The sequence below is a fragment of the Siphateles boraxobius genome, unplaced genomic scaffold (genome assembly GCF_051911475.1).
Source record: "Siphateles boraxobius isolate OS27281-9 unplaced genomic scaffold, OSU_SipBor_1 130, whole genome shotgun sequence".
NCBI lineage: Eukaryota > Metazoa > Chordata > Actinopteri > Cypriniformes > Leuciscidae > Siphateles > Siphateles boraxobius.
The window spans coordinates 19,794,309-19,811,352 of NW_027508734.1; the positions used below are offsets into that span (position 1 = coordinate 19,794,309).

Sequence of the window (17,044 nt, forward strand, 5' to 3'; positions counted from 1 at the left end):
GATCACGACAGATGCCTCCAAAATAGGTTGGGGGGCCCTTTACGAGGGCAGGCCTGTCTCCGGCTTGTGGTCAAACCCGGAGAAGCGCCTACATATAAACTGTCTGGAATTGAAAGCGGTCGCTTTGGCTCACAGAGCCCTGCTCCCGTACCTGAGGGACGAGCACGTCCTAGTCCGAACGGACAACATGACGGTAGTCTCGCATATAAATCGTCAGGGTGGACTCAGATCGAGCTCCCTGCACTCGATGGCCAGGGAGCTCCTCCTATGGTCCCAGCGCAACCTGCGCTCGCTGAGAGCAGCGCATGTGCCAGGTGTTCTGAACCAGGGAGCGGACATGCTGTCCAGAGACAAAGTTCTCCCAGGAGAATGGTCTCTCCAACCCCTGACGATTCAGTGGTTATGGCAAACCTTTGGCAGAGCAGAGGTCGACCTCTTTGCCTCCAAGGAAAATACGCACTGCCCTCTCTTCTTTTCAAAGAGCACGGACGCGCTCGCCCAAGTCTGGCCGAGCCGCCCGCTGTATGCCTTCCCTCCGGTTGCGATGCTACCTCAGGTCATCAGTCGGATCAGGGAGGAGAAATGTGCAGTGCTCCTGGTAGCCCCACTCTGGAAAAACCAGACGTGGTTTCCAGAACTGATGCAGATGATACAATCTGCCCCATGGCCGATTCCACTGAGGCTAGATCTCCTCAGGCAGGCCAACGGGACGATCCTCCATCCCCGCCCCGATCTGTGGGCCCTCCATGCGTGGCCCCTCAACGGATTCCCGGGAACCTCCCCAGTGGAGTGTTGAGAACCATCACTGAGGCGCGAGCGCCCTCTACGAGGCGCTTATATGCCCAGAAATGGAAGGTGTTCAGTGACTGGTGCAAGTCCAGGAACCTGAATCCTGAGACATGCGAAGTACCGAGTGTGCTCGTTTTCTTACAAGAGCTGTTGGAGGCAGGCCGCACCCCCTCCACGCTCAAAGTATATGTGGCTGCCATAGCGGCATCACATGAACCGGTCGAAGGACGCACACTAGGGAAAAACTACCTAGTTGTTCGTTTCCTGAGGGGCGCCAGGAGGATAAATCCCCCACGCCCCCCCTCGGTGCCGATTTGGGACCTGGCCACGGTCCTGGACGCACTTAAGCGTGCCCCGTTCGAACCCCTCCGAACTGTGCACCTTAAACAGCTCTCGCTCAAAACTGCTCTCTTGCTGGCTCTCGCCTCGGTCAAGAGAGTGGGCGACCTGCACGCGCTGTCATCAAGCGCTACCTGCCTGGAGTTTGGACCTAACGACAACAGGGTTGTCCTCAGGCCAAGACACGGGTATATTCCTAAAGTGCTCTCTACTCCTTTCAGAGCACAGGTGATATCTTTGGCCGCGCTATCGTCCCCAGCAGACGAAAGTGACGCTAATTTACTCTGCCCGGTCAGGGCACTCAGAGTATATTTGGAACGTTCTGCCCTGTTCAGACAGACAGAGCAGTTGTTCGTATGCTTTGGCGGCCGCACTAAGGGTCTGGCTGTGTCAAAGCAAAGAATATCGCGCTGGATAGTTGATGCTATAGCGCTGGCTTATGAAGCCAAGGGCCTTCAGTGCCCCTTGGGCATCAGAGCTCACTCTACGAGAGGCATGGCCTCCTCGTGGGCGTGGTCGAGTGGGATACCCATTCAAGATATTTGATCGGCTGCAGGCTGGGCCTCACCGTCCACATTTATCAGGTTTTATAACCTACAGGTCCCCTCATTGCACTCTAACATACTGTCTGTCTAACTATGCATAGGCTGGGGTGGGTACATGCTGAGCATTGTCTCCTCCCTCATAGAATCACATCTTTGCATCTGATGTGGAGAATTTTTCATACATGACAGTACATAAAAATGTGCTTGTGTGTGTCTTTGGACGCCCTTTGGGCCGTTCCACGTTGTCCCTTTATAAAGCCCGCCTTCGGCTGGCTCGTTGGATAATTACTTCGCTCAAAAGCTCAGGCACCGGCCTCCGGCTTAATAGAAGCGAAGTCAGCACGCACGGCGTTTTACATGGCGTTCCCATAGCGTAAGCATTACGCAATAGGAGAGACCTCTCGAAAGGAAACGACTCGGTTACTAACGTAACCTCGGTTCCCTGAGAGGAGGGAACGAGTATTGCGTAATCTGCCGTGCTTGTGCTTGGTCAATTTGCTTCAGTCGATTGAACCTAAAGAACTCAGACGACGGGGCGCCCAATATATAGCCCTTGGCCACGCCCATCTTGGCGGGCTCTGACGCGCGTGGACGCGAAGCACGCTCATTGGAAGCGGGTTCAGAGTCGCCCCGTCATTGGTTCGTGCAAGTTGCCGCAGCACAGCCAATGACCGAGCTGCCTCGCTCATTGCTGTATGCTGTGCAGCTGCAATGCGTTTTACATAAAGACTTCAATATTTCTCGAGAAAAGGAGTTTTCCCATAGCGTAAGCATTATGCAATACTCGTTCCCTCCTCTCAGGGAACCGAGGTTACGTTAGTAACCGAGTCGTTTATGTACTTGTCAGGAGATGGCGCTGTAGTCCACATGTGGTTACCTATATGAGGTGTAGAGTAAGAATGGAAGTTGTTGCACCTGGGGTGCTTCTCAATATCCCTCCTCGTCTCCTCGTACCTCTGTCCTCCATCCTATGACCCGGGAACCAATCAAGCACAGCCATCTTGAAGGACATCTCAATTCTATAATTGCACCGCGAGGAGTCGAGGATCGAGGAGTGAGGAGGCTTTCAGAGGAGTTATGAGGGAGGATACACAGGTGTATCCTATGCGGAAGTGTTTTATTGACTAAACGTGACACACGTATAGGTATTGTACTGAATATTGTATAGTACGTAATGAAAGTCTGTATATTCAGCACTTGCATAGTGTAAAAATACAGTAGTCCAACTCCAAAAGCAAAAAAAGTTACAGTAAAAAACTCTAATTGAAAACAATGTTACACTCAGAATCAAAATCAAAGCATCAATCATGTTGGGTCCGGCCTGATGACTTTGTCTACATCACAGGCATTGACCTTTTTTTTTTTACAGTTTTTCACAATTGCTAAGACACATTTCTTAAAACCTTTATCCATTTTCTCACAACATTAAACAAAAATTCAAATGTTCAAACTAAACTCACAAAACCATTGACTCTTCTCAAAAAGTCAAACAATTGCTGTACTCAAAATCTTGTTTGATTGCTTTCAGATCATACACACAAAAGTAAAAAAGAAAATAATAATAATATATTTTGATTTGAAGTGTACACGTTTTTGCATTATTATTACTACAGTCAAACCTGAATACAGAGAAAGCATTTTGTTACACGGAACATTAAAATGAAATAAATAAAAAATAAAAAGCAAATATTTTATCACAGCTTAATCCATCTGGATCTGGTCTCATTTCAACCTCTTATTTTAGCCTCCTGACTCAATAATGCTGTATGATAATAGCCCTAAAATTCATTTGTGTATAATTGTGAATTTTAAAATTCTGCCACCGCTCTCTGCCAATTACTTTCATTATTGTACAGAAATGTAGGCTACATAGGAGCTCATAAAATAAGAGCTTTAGGTTTTAAATAACTGTGTATGATATTTCCAAAAATATAATATTATGGCAAAGGTATTTGCATCGTTAGACAAATGTTTGCGTTTGAGCTGTGTTTGTGATATTTTGCAAGAGTGAGATGTGAGGCATTTTGCATTTTGTGTGTGCAAATATTGGATTTGTGTGTAAAGTTTTGGAGAAAAAAAATAGGTAAAGTTTAGAAAATGTGTGTAAGCAGTTGAAAAAAACTATGTACATTCAGATATTGTAGATTTATATGCGGTTTTGTTGCCAGCTCAGTTATTACTGAGGATATGGCTCCTCCTAGAGGACTTTTAGGTCACTTTCAGGAATTTTGTTTTTGTTCAGCATGTTTTTGTATAGGCCTAGATATAACGGTGCATATAGCTACTTTTGTCAGTTTACAAATTGATACCCAACAGGTGTCCATATACCATGCTAACCGCCACCTCGGTGTATGTGTTCTTACAATGTGAATGAATTTTGCTTTGCTTTAATTTCGTTAATTTGCCTCGGATCCTGTTCTTTCTACAAAAATGTATGTTCCACCCATTCTCTTGTGACTTGCTCTAAATAAATCCAGTCTCACTGACAGACTTTCTCCCTCTGCTACCAATTACATTACTCTTTGCACCCTTTCTGTCTCGCACTATATCCAGTAGGGGGTGTTTTTCAGAACAGAGACAGACCCCTCCTGGTGATGATAGGATAGAGATGAGGGGTGTCAAATCTTTAATGATTTCATAAATTAAATGAAAGTGTGACTTTTATATTTTTTTAAGATTTCAAGATGAACATTTACTGGAACGATTTTATTTAATATTTATATTTTCTTTTATATTGTGTCTAAGTTTCAATAAACTGTTCTATTTCAATAAATTAGATTATTTCACAAAGTTTACGGGTTAAATAATTTTCATTGCAGTTTTAGTAAAAATAACTGTGGTATTTTGGCATACAGTATGCAACATTGTTACATTTCTGTAGGGCACTGTCAGTTTTCTCACATATTTTTTTGGCAAAATGCAGGTTATTGTATATGGACAAAATGCTTCCAGGCTGGAAGTTTGGTACCGCCTCCGTTCTGTTATCCCTCCCCTTCTTTCATCCTCCGCTCACATTGCTCTTTCCTTCGGTGGGAAAATTCCTGCTGGAACATCCACGGTGGATTTGAACTCGGGAATTGTATTGGAAAAGCAGAATTCTGCAAAGCGTGCCGGAGGATTTCCTCGCATGTTCTTCCTCATATTGTTCAGGTATGTGCACGTTCTAATGGTTCATGGCATGATCAGAGATGTATTGTTGTGAATTATCCGAACAGCGGTGTCGAGTGACATTCAACACGATAGAAATGTGCACGCAGACGTCGTTGTAGGTAGGCTGTACACGCCGAACTTCCCAAATATACAGTTTACCCGTGAATTGCTGCGCTGTTTACCTCGAAGCCGACGTGTTGCTGTTACAAACAGTATCTTGTTACGTTGAGTCACGTCGTTGGAAATGTAGTATAGATCCTGTGTGAAAAAGAAATGTAATGGAGGCGAAGTAGAAATTTTCATCGTCGTTAGTCTTTTTATTACTGTTTTTGAATAACACTTTATATATGCATTGTTTTTTTGATTAAAAAAAAAAAAGAGTGATAAGCTTAAATCAACTGAATATAAGTTACAGTTGGACTATGTGGAACAAAGTCCACTTCCTTTGCAAGCCATAGTCATTCATTCATGTTACAGACTTAAATGTAACCCAGTGACTCAAAGCCATTCAAATGTAGACTTTTGTGGGGTTGTGGATGTATGCTTTTCAGAAAGAATACATAATTTATTTAGTTTCTATAGGCCTTTAATGCAACTCTCCCCCTCTGTCAAACTTACAGTAGGCCTACATAACTTTGTCACGAACTGGCTAATGACAGTTGAAAATAGGGCTTTTAAGACCATGACATCTGTTTTCCTCTGGGCTGGGTTGTCCCCTTTAATGCCCAGTTGTAAAAGAGGCAGGCAAAAAAAGAAGAAGAAGAAAAAACAGGGCTTCCTCTACACAAAAACAGTGTTAATTGGAGGTCACAAAAGTTCAATAAAGCCACAGCGGTGCTCACTTTTTCCACACTCGAAATAGCAAATCTGTGACCACATGCAGATAAATACATTTTGGTGATATATATATCCCCTAATAGCTGTCAGAGGAGTTTATCCGACTAATTTATAGTTATCCAAGAATATTGATTTGCTTCCTAAAAACAACACGCATGCACCCGAAATGATGATTTGTAAATTACATGGCATTTATTGTATGGTTGGGACCGAAGTTTCACATTTGTTTTTTTTATTTCCTCTTGTGTCTGTCTTCATGTTTTTTTTCTTCAACTTTTTTTAAAGGAATGTTCTAGAATCCCACATCTGGAGCACTCTGGTCACCCACAGATATAGTGATTTCTTCTTCCTCCTCTGCATCACTGCATTAAAAGAGGGAACAGTCAAGGCCACACTGAGCCTGGCCCTGTGGCCACCCTAACCACAACCATCCCAACTGCAATCGCAATGACCAGTTATGTTGTCAGGACCAGATTGAGTTTGAATATAGTTTGTCAGTTCCAAGGACGTTGGGCTTGGTGCATAAAATGTCCCTCTGTCTTCCTGTGTCTTCGGATTTTCTTCAGAATAGTTCACGGAAAATTTGCATTTTATCATTGTTTTTATCATTTCAAACCTGCATTACTTTCTTCTTTGAAACAAATAATTTAATATTTTAGGAAATCTTTAAACAGATATGTCGTACAAGGCCAGTTTCTAGTGATCACAGCTGTTAAGATCCAAGAATTTACACTAAAAGCACCATAAAAATAGTCCATGCCGTATTTTCTAATATTTTTATATTACTGGTCTTTGATCAAGCTATATGATAGCTTTGTGTTAGGAACAGATTTATGTCATTATTCAATGACAGTGTTCCCCTCCAGTGAGTTTTGACAACTGCTCTGACAGGATCAGTGATTCGTAAACAAGCAATTTAATCTAAATTGTAACTTAATGCCAGTTGTCTACTCTGGATTCAACACACGTTGTGTGGACTATTTTATATATTTTTTAGTCATTCTTGGTTCATTCTTAACCGATGAATTGCTATTTTATATTCTCCATGCTATTTTGTCAAAATAAAATATTTTTTTAAATCAATCATTTTAAATGCTACAAGTGATTTTATGTATCACAGTATTATAATGTACATAATGAAAAAAAAATATTAATTTTACACTTGCTAATGATTTACAAAAGACTCTTAAGTGAACATTAGATGACGGCAAAGGTAATCTAAATGTAAAAATAAGGAAAATGAGCAACAATTATATCCAATATCGGCAATAACCATTATACTATTACACAGTATTGTGCATCCCTGTTGAATGTTTCACTGAAAAATAACAGCAGGCAAATTTGAAACAACATGAGCATTAATAAATAATGGCAGAATTGTCATTTTTGGTTGAGCTATTTCTTTAAGATCAAAACAGCACAGAAAACCGGCAGTGCTTGTGTATAATGGAGATCTTTCTGTATACAGGTGTGTTGATGGCCTTCATCATCTTGATTTAATTACACATCTTGTTTTGGTCTGGAGGTCAGACCTGCCAGACTCCCCCTCCCTTTCAACTGTCAACCTGGCAGTGGTCAGCAGATGGTGGATTGCTTTGTGAAATACCTCACCAAGCCTCCCTCCTTCTCAAGGAATTCACTTCACTGATGGTAGTGCTAGTGCACCAAGCATGGAGGCAGCTAGCCAGACAGATGGAAGGTGAAAAGCACTATTGCCCCTTCTGCATATCTTTTCACTGAAAAAAGACCAAATGTATGTGAGTGGTTGCTATGGCGACCTCACATTTTCAGATGACTCGGACCCATCTGCTTGCAGGCTGCACGTAGACTGAGAAAGAGGGTGGTAGGGATTTTCGTATAGGGTTTTGTGTACGTGCTCCTGTTTGCTTTTTATACCAGAAGCTGGTATTTGTCTAAGCTCACGTACGAAAACCACATCCTTGTTTTGTTTTCAAGAGCAGTACTTTTTCACTTAGGGTAGCTAAATCAAACCAGTGTTTTTTTAATGGGAAAATATTTTGTATTATTTTTCTTTGTCTAAGAGCTTTCGCAAAGACAAAGCTTCTATAGCTTGACAGTGTACTTAGTCATTGCCTGTTACAAGCATTCTGGTGGTCCACACCCATTCCCTAACCTGACTTTTAAAATCTCCTTGTTCTTTTTTTTTTTTTGATTCCCAGACCTCTCTCTTTCATGAGCTGTAATCGGTTGTGATAGTTTTAGAATGCAGGCTCTCACTGAAATGTTTCTGTTTCACACAGTTCAGGGATGTGTCTTGACAGAATTAAATGGCTACAGAAAATCTGGTCCTCCTAAATGATTGATTAATCTCTGAATGTGAAATACAAACTCCGCAGGAAACTGAAATGCAGTCTTCGAAGTAGAGCTTATTGTCCTACGATCTGACAGCCCTCCTGAGGTACCTCACACCCCCACCGTGATAATTACGGCCAACTCTGAGGTCTGTGTGACCGCAGAACTTTTATGCGGTCTCTTGACAGTCCTTAGCATCAGATGAAGTTTCACATACTCTGGCTGTTTTATAAAGTCGAGTTGAGGGTCAGGATTGATCTTTGTGGAAGCTCCTAATTGGAAGTGGCAGCCAAGCTCATGATTAGCATTTCTGTGATGCACTGTGATTTGGTGTGATTAGTACAATTGTGCTGTTGAAGCCTAAAAAGTTTGTGAAAGTCAAGACAATTTTTTACACTTCTGCTGCACTTCTTTTGTGTCTTTGATTTAAATTTACGCTCATTCTACCTGCATAGGCAGCAGACACAATGCATGATTAGCACTTTTGAAAGTTTATTGGTTGGAAAACATCTGCTGTGCTAAGTCAGTTTTAAATGGCAGCATGGGCTTGCCTTTGGTCTAAAGGCCTGAAAAAATAAGTTAATGGTAGTATGTATTATTTCCAAAAAATAAAATATACTTTACATATTTGTTAAATATTTATGTATATTTCCAATTAATTAATGTATATTAGGCTATATTTTGGGGGAGTAGCAAGACTCGCAATATTATAGGCAGTGAAGCCTTTCTATAAAAAATATAAAAAATTATTCTATTTTTTTTTTCTTCATTATGATATCAGGATTCTGGATGTGGTAAAATTTGCACACCATATTTTTTGTATGGGTTTTTCCAGCATTCATTGGCTGCAGTTTCATTTAGTTGAAATAAACATTTAGCCAAAAACATCTATGAATGATTTGTCTCCTACATTTGCAGTATTGTATATTTCAAGAGGTTAAATCTGTTCCACAGTGAATGATTTTTTTATTTTTTTATTCTCATACAAAAAACTCCAAATAATGTAGATTAATTAAAGGAAAGAGCCTTAGAATTGCCTTTTCGCTTGGAAGTGACTGGCTTTAGTAATAGTATTCAATATCCATGGATTGGGAGGATAAGTTCTGTCAGCTCTAAATTTGATGCATGGGGTTTGGATTAGGATCTTCGATAAGAAACACTGCATTCTCACATATTGTCGCCAGATACCTGGACTCTCTATTTTTCTTTCTTTTTTTCCCCACCCTAATTTATGTGTGTGGAGAATAAATGTTCTATTCAGAATTGCCTCATTCATGCATGAAGAGTGTTATGTTCTGTTATGAACCAGCACTCGAGTTAATTGCACCAATATTCTTCCCTCGACTTTATGCTCCATATCACTGTTGTCGTCTTGACATATTGCAATATCCACTGAATCTGCATTCTGCAACCATTTATTTTCTAAAGTTCCTGTTCTTTTGTCACTTCTCCAGCTGTGTCCCTGGACTGTATATTATGGTGGTGACCTCAGTGCTAAAGTTATGCCTGGTCAAGACCACACTAGCTGTACAGAAAGACATGTGGGAAAAGCAGTTGTTCGTAGTTAATAGTTTTCAATTGTTTAACACGCAGCTCCTCACACATTCATCGGTTTCAAGTTCTCAATGAGACCTTTAAATTCATGTTAATGGGACAAAAAAAAAAAGTTATTGTATTTTTCGTTTACCTGAATCTGTGTGTCGTATCGCATGCAGGCATTCTTGATAAAGATCTTTTGGCATTTTGAAGTAGCTCAAGGAAGGAAGTCTGATAGAATGGGGTTAGAGTCGAAAGGATGTTGTCTCAGGGGCCCTTGACGACCCCCCTTACTCTCTTTACTGTAGAAACAACTGTTCAGGCCAGCTTCAGAGTGCTTATAAGTCACCTTTTAGCCCTGCAGCAGGGGCCAGTCCAACTGGGAATAAATGCACTACACTACATCATTGGATATTATGTGCCTTCCTGTGGCCAATTAGCTTGCACCCCAGGCCCATAAGCAGTCTGCCAGATGCACCATAGCAGTGGTCTGTGGCTTTGAGAGGGAAGGGCTGTGGTACACAGTCTATGAGTGGTTATTAGAGAGGCCCCTCTCTGAGTCCACACAAGCCTAGAGATTTGCTGCTTGCTCGTCATTCAGACTGCAACCGGAATCGTGCCCCTCAAAGACTGTTAAGCTAAAGAATTTGGATGTGTCTCGATAAAATATTGACCAAGCCTTTCAGGCCACTGCAGTTCCCTTTAATAGTAGCCTGGATGCCAGCCCGAACCCCACCCACAAAATTTTTAGGTCGGGAAGTTCGGTCTGGACTCGATCCGTTAAGTAGCTATTATGGCCGAACAGAAAATTGTTCGGACCTATCAAATTGTCAGGGCAGGCTTTACACGATGATGGACAGATGAGCAACGGTAACGTAACCATCCACGTCATCAGAGCGCTTGGGTTGAATTCATGGCTGCCGCTGGAGAATTGAGTTGTGTATATTACGCTATCGCGTGTATTATAGAAGATATAGACAGCGCATTCATTTTAGAAGAGGAACAGAGAACCGCGATCAAGACATTTGTCGATAGGAAAGATGTTTTTGCCTTCCTTCCAACGGGATTCGGAAAAAGTTTAATCTATCAACTTTAATCTATCTCTCAACATACGTCACTTACTCCGTTGCTCTGATTGGTTCTAGGTCTATCCAATTGAGTGCAGAGGCCTTTTATTTACTGGTCCGATTGACACACCCCACAATCACAGCCCAATGGAGCAGTATCAGACTCACATTCTGACTAGAATCCGAGTATGACGACATCAGGCTACTTTAATAGAATAATTTACCCCAAAATTCTCTTACTGACTTTCTTCTGTGGAAAACAAAGGGAGATAATTTGAAAAATGTCAGAGAAATTGTAGTCAGTGAGGTCCAAAACAACACTGGACCTTATTAACTTTCATTACATTGACATTTTTTCTAAATATCTTCCTTTGTTTTCCACAGAAGAAAGAAAAAAAAACTGTTGAAATGTTATTCAAAATATCTTTTGTGTTCCTCAGAATAAAGTCATACAGGTTTGGAACAACACGATGGTGAGTGAATTTTTGTTTTGTTTTTTGTTTTTGGGAGAACTTTCAGTTTAAGATCAAATCAGAACTCAAACCATGCATCTTGTAGACGTTCTTTAATATTTTGCCAGATATTGAGTATGATTATCATCATTCTTTAAGAGGGGTTTGAAAGCTTCGGCCTTGACTCGACGATATCTGGCATGGCACTGGCAGATATTGCACACACTAATAAATGTTAGATCACTTTTGTATTATTCCGTTGTACCGCTGAGGATAGATGAGAAAACCATGACAAGGCTTTATTTTGTGTTGGCGTCAGCCCTAACTTTAAATAGTTGTATTAGGAGTACCGTTCCTTTAGATACAATCATCTTAAAGTCCCCAAGGTGTCTTCATATTTCTTTTCAGTTGCTTTGAGTTTGATTGGTTTAAAGCCAGCTGTCCATTGAGATCACTGCTGCGTTTGCTTGGCAGAAAGACACTTCGATTGTGATTCCCACTGAACTGGACCTCACGGAAGATGATTTATGTTAACTCATGTGAGATTTAAAAAGACAAAGTTGTCTTTTTCTCTGTAGCTCAATGGAATGAGTCTTTTTTTTTAAAAGCTTGGAAACTTGGTGATAACTTTTCCTCTTCGGAACGCACATCACACTCTCTGGTCTTGTAGTTTCTCTGTTAGGCCATTAGCTGAGATATTTACAGTGCTTTTACGGTTAGTCACAGATGCAGTAACAGTCGTTGTTGATTAGTCATGTCGGCATACAGACATGAGTCTGGATTCTTTTTAAGTTGACTGGCAAATTGCATTTACATGCCCAATAGTTATTGCACTTACGTATTATGTTTAATTAAAGTTCCTGTCCTACACTCTTAACATTTTTATAGACAAAGATGCAAGACGGAATATTTTAAAGGGATAGTTCACCCCAAAATGAAAATACTGTCATATAGTCTAATGTTGTTCCATAATACTTTTATTTGATTCTAAGCACAAATTTTAATGAAACATGAAAGATTTCTGAAAGATTTCTTCTTTGAAAGTCGATTCATGCAAAATTATGATACTAAAGACTTAGAGATTTAAGGATATTTATTTTCAAACTTAAACATTTTATATTTTAATCTGGACTACAACATGCCCAAGATATTGATTTAATATATATGTTCTGATTCTTTATTGTTTAGTCAAACTCTACAGTAAGGCTCCATTATTTAATATTAGTTCATTCATTAGTTAACAAACTTTTTTGCAACTTATTTCAATATTGTGATAAAACGGTATACTGTGATAAAAGCTTCAGCAATAGAGAAAACATGAAAATATTATACCGTCACATGCCTAAATATGTTCATAATATATAGCAATTGTGTCTCTTCAGAAGACTTTGATTAAACTGCTCAATTCACCCAAAACGGTGATTTCAAAAAGTTCATAAAGAGTTTGTAAAATAAATCTTTTTATGAACTTTTTGAATCATCAGAGCTTTGGGTGAATGGACTTTAAATGGAGGGACATAAATCTTTCAGGTTTCATTATAAACCTTTTCATTTGTGTTTCGAAGATGAACAAAAGTCTTAAGGGTTTGGAATGACATGAGGGTGAATAATTGATGACAGAATTTACTTTTTTGTGAACTATCCCTTTAAGAAAGAAAAAAACATTGTCAGTCTGAGAACAGTGGGAGAGGGTTTTCCTAGGATGTGTTGTCAGAAGTCGATGGATGGACTTTGCTTAAGTGCTCAAATGTTGAGTCTGTTTTGATGGTTTTACCGCCATAATCTTTCCATTGCAAATTGTGATGTGACCTCCAACCTGCTGCTTTTCCTGAACAATTAAACTGATTGGTCGGTCAAACAGTCTGCCTTATGTTTTTTTCATTTTCCACTTTGTATATTTAAACACGAAAGCAGCTAGAAACAATGTGTTCCTTCTGTCTGAAATTAACATGCATTATGACTGTGTTTATAGCGCTCTGTTCTTTAATCAAAGGAAAGTATGTGAGAGAAATAGGGGTGTTTGTTTTCTTTCTGGCGGATGGGTTCTCCTGATGGCTTTTGTGTTCTCTGGCTGAACCACAGACTGATTTAGATGATTTAGTCTCTCGTTTCTCCATTCATAACCAGAGCTCTCTTCAATGGTTGGATGATTATTAAGAAACGTGGAAGTTAATATACCTCCATATTATCCTTATTTAAATGGTCCTAAATAGCTTAATTGTCTCAATATGTCTGCAGTTAAAACATTCTGTATAGCATTACAATATTTATAGATCATGCAATATATAACAAATTTGAAGGTATTATTAGATCTTTACTGACCACAGGCGTCAAGTAGAGTCTTTTTATGTTGTGCGTGTGTGTGGCTGTGCTGCTGTGGTGTGTCATGTTCCTCATCTGATCCTCATTAGGGCTGTGGAACACAAGTAGTCTGTCTGTGGGACTGTAGACGGTCTCACCCTCTCTGGACGTGTCTTAGGCCCCATCCACACTACTGTGTTTTAGTTTAGAAACGGAGAATTAAAACGAATACGATCTCCGTCCACACCAGCGTTTTAGCTGCGTATTAGAACTGATCTCCGTCCACATTAAAACGACTGAAAACGCGGATCACGTCACCATTCACCTACACTGGGCATGCGCGTGCCGGTGTAAACAGGAAACAGACTGACTATTCCTCAGATTTCGCTGAGGTTGATAAGTGCCGATCTGGACTTTCAAAAGTTTTCCACCATTCTTCAGGAACTACAACTTGATTTGATAAAATTATCCCACCATGCGCTGGTTCTTCCCGGCTTAACCCAAAACCGACGCTCCATTTACGGTCGATACCTTCGCTGCACACGGGAACTGTCACAGACTGCTGGAATAATAGCTTGCCTCCGGCGCATGTAGGCAGTTATAGCGTTGTGAAATGCAGAATTTACTTGCACTAATGTAACTGGTAGTCTAGGCTGTTGTTGTGCGTTTTCTTCCATTGTATGACATCCAGTCAGAGAGCCGAGCGTGAGCCTCTGCGTCATCGTTTCTAAAGTTCTCCGTTTTGACCCGTCTACACTAAAACGCCCTCCGGAGATTCAAAACGCAAAACGGGGTCGGCAGCGTTTCTAAACTTCTCCGTTTTAGGTCTTCGTTTTTGCCGTTTTAGTGTGGACGGGAGGTGGAAACGTAGCAAAAGGTCTGCGTTACTAAACTAAAACGTATAGTGTGGATGGGGCCTTAGCCTTAAGTTGGACTGTACCACCAAAGAAATGACTTGAACCCAAACAGATGACATTTATAATCCCTCTGCGTTGCTGTGAGTGTCAATTATTTGTCAGTTTGTTTCATGAGTTTGAGACAGTAAGAGAGGTCAAAAAGCCACTTTTGTGTGTCTAAACTTCACCTTTTTGAATCCAGGATCTGTGACTCCACGTGAGGGTTCAGGAGGGTTGACAGAGCTACTTCAGACCAGGATGTTGTAGAATAAAACATCTGTTATGTATTGGTTCAAAAATTGGTGCCTAATTTAGCTCTATTTCTATTCACCTTGAAATAATACCCTTGAAAGCTCAAAGCACAAATGCATACTTCTGAATCAGTATGAAATAAGCACACTCCTAAGCTTAGAGGTTAAATGGATAGTTCAACCATAAAGGAAAATTCTGTCTTCATTTACTCACCCTCATGTTGAACCTATATGAACCTATATGACTTACTTTCTTCGATGAAAGATGATATTTTATCCATACAATAGAAGTCAAAGGTAACCAAAATGGTTTGGTTACCAACATTACTCAAACTATCTTTATCTGTGTTCCACTGAAGAAAGTCAGTGTACATGTTTTGAACGAGGTGAAGGTGAGCAAATGAAGACAGAATTTTCATTTTTGGTTGAACTATCCCTTTAAAGGTGTGTTCAGACTTGTATTTCGGTTCTAGTTTCAGTTTTAGTTCGGTCCAAAAAAGAAAATGATATATTAGTCTGGGGATGTCACGGTGAGGAAATGTTCACGCCGTTAAATAGACAACACTGGTATTACCTATAACACCAGGTGGAAATATGGTATATAACTTGTGGGCATCAGGGAGCCGCTATCAATATGCAGTGTACTGAGATCACGCTCTCGCTTCTCACTTTGAATTCAAAATCATGCATAGACTGTGTTTCGGGAGTGGCAGTACTGCTTATTTTACAAGATAATGAATCAATGATGCTCAGGATCTGTTGCACACCAAATCCTTAGCCATCTCTCTTAACTCGTCGTGTGATAAGTAAAATCTGCTCTTGCTGCACTTTGCTGCGACTCTGACTGCAGGAGATCGTGGTTCTGATAGCTATACCGAACTGTAGGCAACATCACTCCTACACACTGGTTGAGCATTCTGTCCTTTTTACATCACATTCTGTTTTTGGTTCGTTTAGATGTCTTTTGGTCCATGTTGCATTCATATTTCAGTCAACTGCACCAACGTTTATTTGGAAGCAGATTGAGACACTTATTAAAAGGAACTACACTAACAGAGCAATGAATCGCACTTGAGTTAGTTTTAGTCTAACCAAACCTGCCAAGTGTGAACACACCCTAAGAAGCACCTTGTCTTTGAATATGGATTGTAGACATATGCAGAGACCTCAGCAGTTTTGCTGCTAGAGCAAGCAGATAAATGATATCACCTCTCTCAGGCCCTCATTCTGAGGCAGATCTACCCTTTTAAATAAGTAATGTCCAACTGACACTGGTGCAGATCATCAGGAAGCCACCAGCTTTGCAACTTGACTTCATCCTGTGTTAAAAGAATTCTGTCATTATTTACTCACTCTCATGTGATTCTAAACATTACTGACTTTCTCCTGTAGTAGTAGTTGTAGGAAAGAATTTGGTGTATGCATAGCCAACAAACCATATATAATATGGAGGCTATTACCAAGCAGTAGCAGTAAGAAATATGTACTGTAGTACGAAGTGACTTATGGCTCAAAATCAATAGCCAGCTTACTGTGTCGAATGTAAATCACTCGTCAGTCCAGTTATCTGTCAGCTGAGTCTAATTATGGTGTTCTCTGTGTCCATCACATCAGCTTCAGCACTTGCACTGCCGGAATGTAACAAGTTTAGCCCAAGGACAGGATCTAAGCCTCATGTGTTAATTAGTCTAGATGCACAGTGTCCTCATCAGTCTGCATTTGAAAGTGTGGCATGCAGCAGGGGGCACATTTATAAACCTTATCAGCCTGGCTTATGAATATTTATTACGTCACATTCTGGGGTGCTAGCCAAATTAGGATTATTGCTTACCGATTTTGCATTTGTATAAGTCCACTGCCAGTATGACAATGCTTCACAGAGAGCTCACACAAATATGCACGGAAGCATTTGAAAGGAGCCACCCATCCGCTGTCATGAGATAAAAAAGGGGAGTGAAATTGGCTTACTGTCTTTATAAGCAACATGTTTTACTTTAGAGCGAAATTCACAATATTCACTATTCGTCAGCAAAGATATTGCGATATTATCTCTAATATTCGGTTATCTCCAATATTGTATGTATTGCCAGGCCTTGTTGCTACATTTAGTTAGGATTTTTGCAGGCCACCATGGAGATCATCAGAAGATTTGAGTAATTGCCTGATTACATAAGCAGAAACAACTGTGTTTTTGTCTTCTGCTGCAATTTAGTTTTAAGTTATTTTACAAGAAATTTATCTCAGATTCATGCAATCTGCAAAAAAATATATTTCTGATGTTCCTGTGATTAACATTTAAATTCCCTCAAGGTGTGTGTGTGTGTGTGTGTGTCGACAGTCTCCTGCTCACCAGACACATTCCTTTGACTGTGTTTTGACTTTTTTAATTGGGCCCTTTAACTCACAGATTGAGCTTAGTTGATATTTCACTGCAGTTTTTGCCTCATGGCCTCTGTAGCGTTTGATCACCCAAACCAGTCTTACACTTTTATATGTTCAGTCATGGTCATGACAAATGTGTTATAGTCTGGGGGATCCGATTCATTACTTAGATTGTGTTTGGTTTCA

The 17,044-nt window shown here is 40.4% G+C and overlaps 1 protein-coding gene across 2 annotated transcripts in view; it reads left to right on the plus strand.

Annotated features, from left to right (window-relative positions):
• The first annotated feature begins 4,667 nt into the window (after positions 1 to 4,667).
• The window catches only part of ccdc102a (coiled-coil domain containing 102A), a 64,151-nt gene continuing 51,774 nt past the window's right edge, over positions 4,668 to 17,044 (plus strand). For both annotated transcript variants that reach the window (XM_077228431.1, XM_077228432.1), the window contains exon 1: positions 4,668 to 4,823. The gene's annotated coding sequence lies outside the window, so the exon portion shown is untranslated. The remainder of the gene's footprint in view (positions 4,824 to 17,044) is intronic.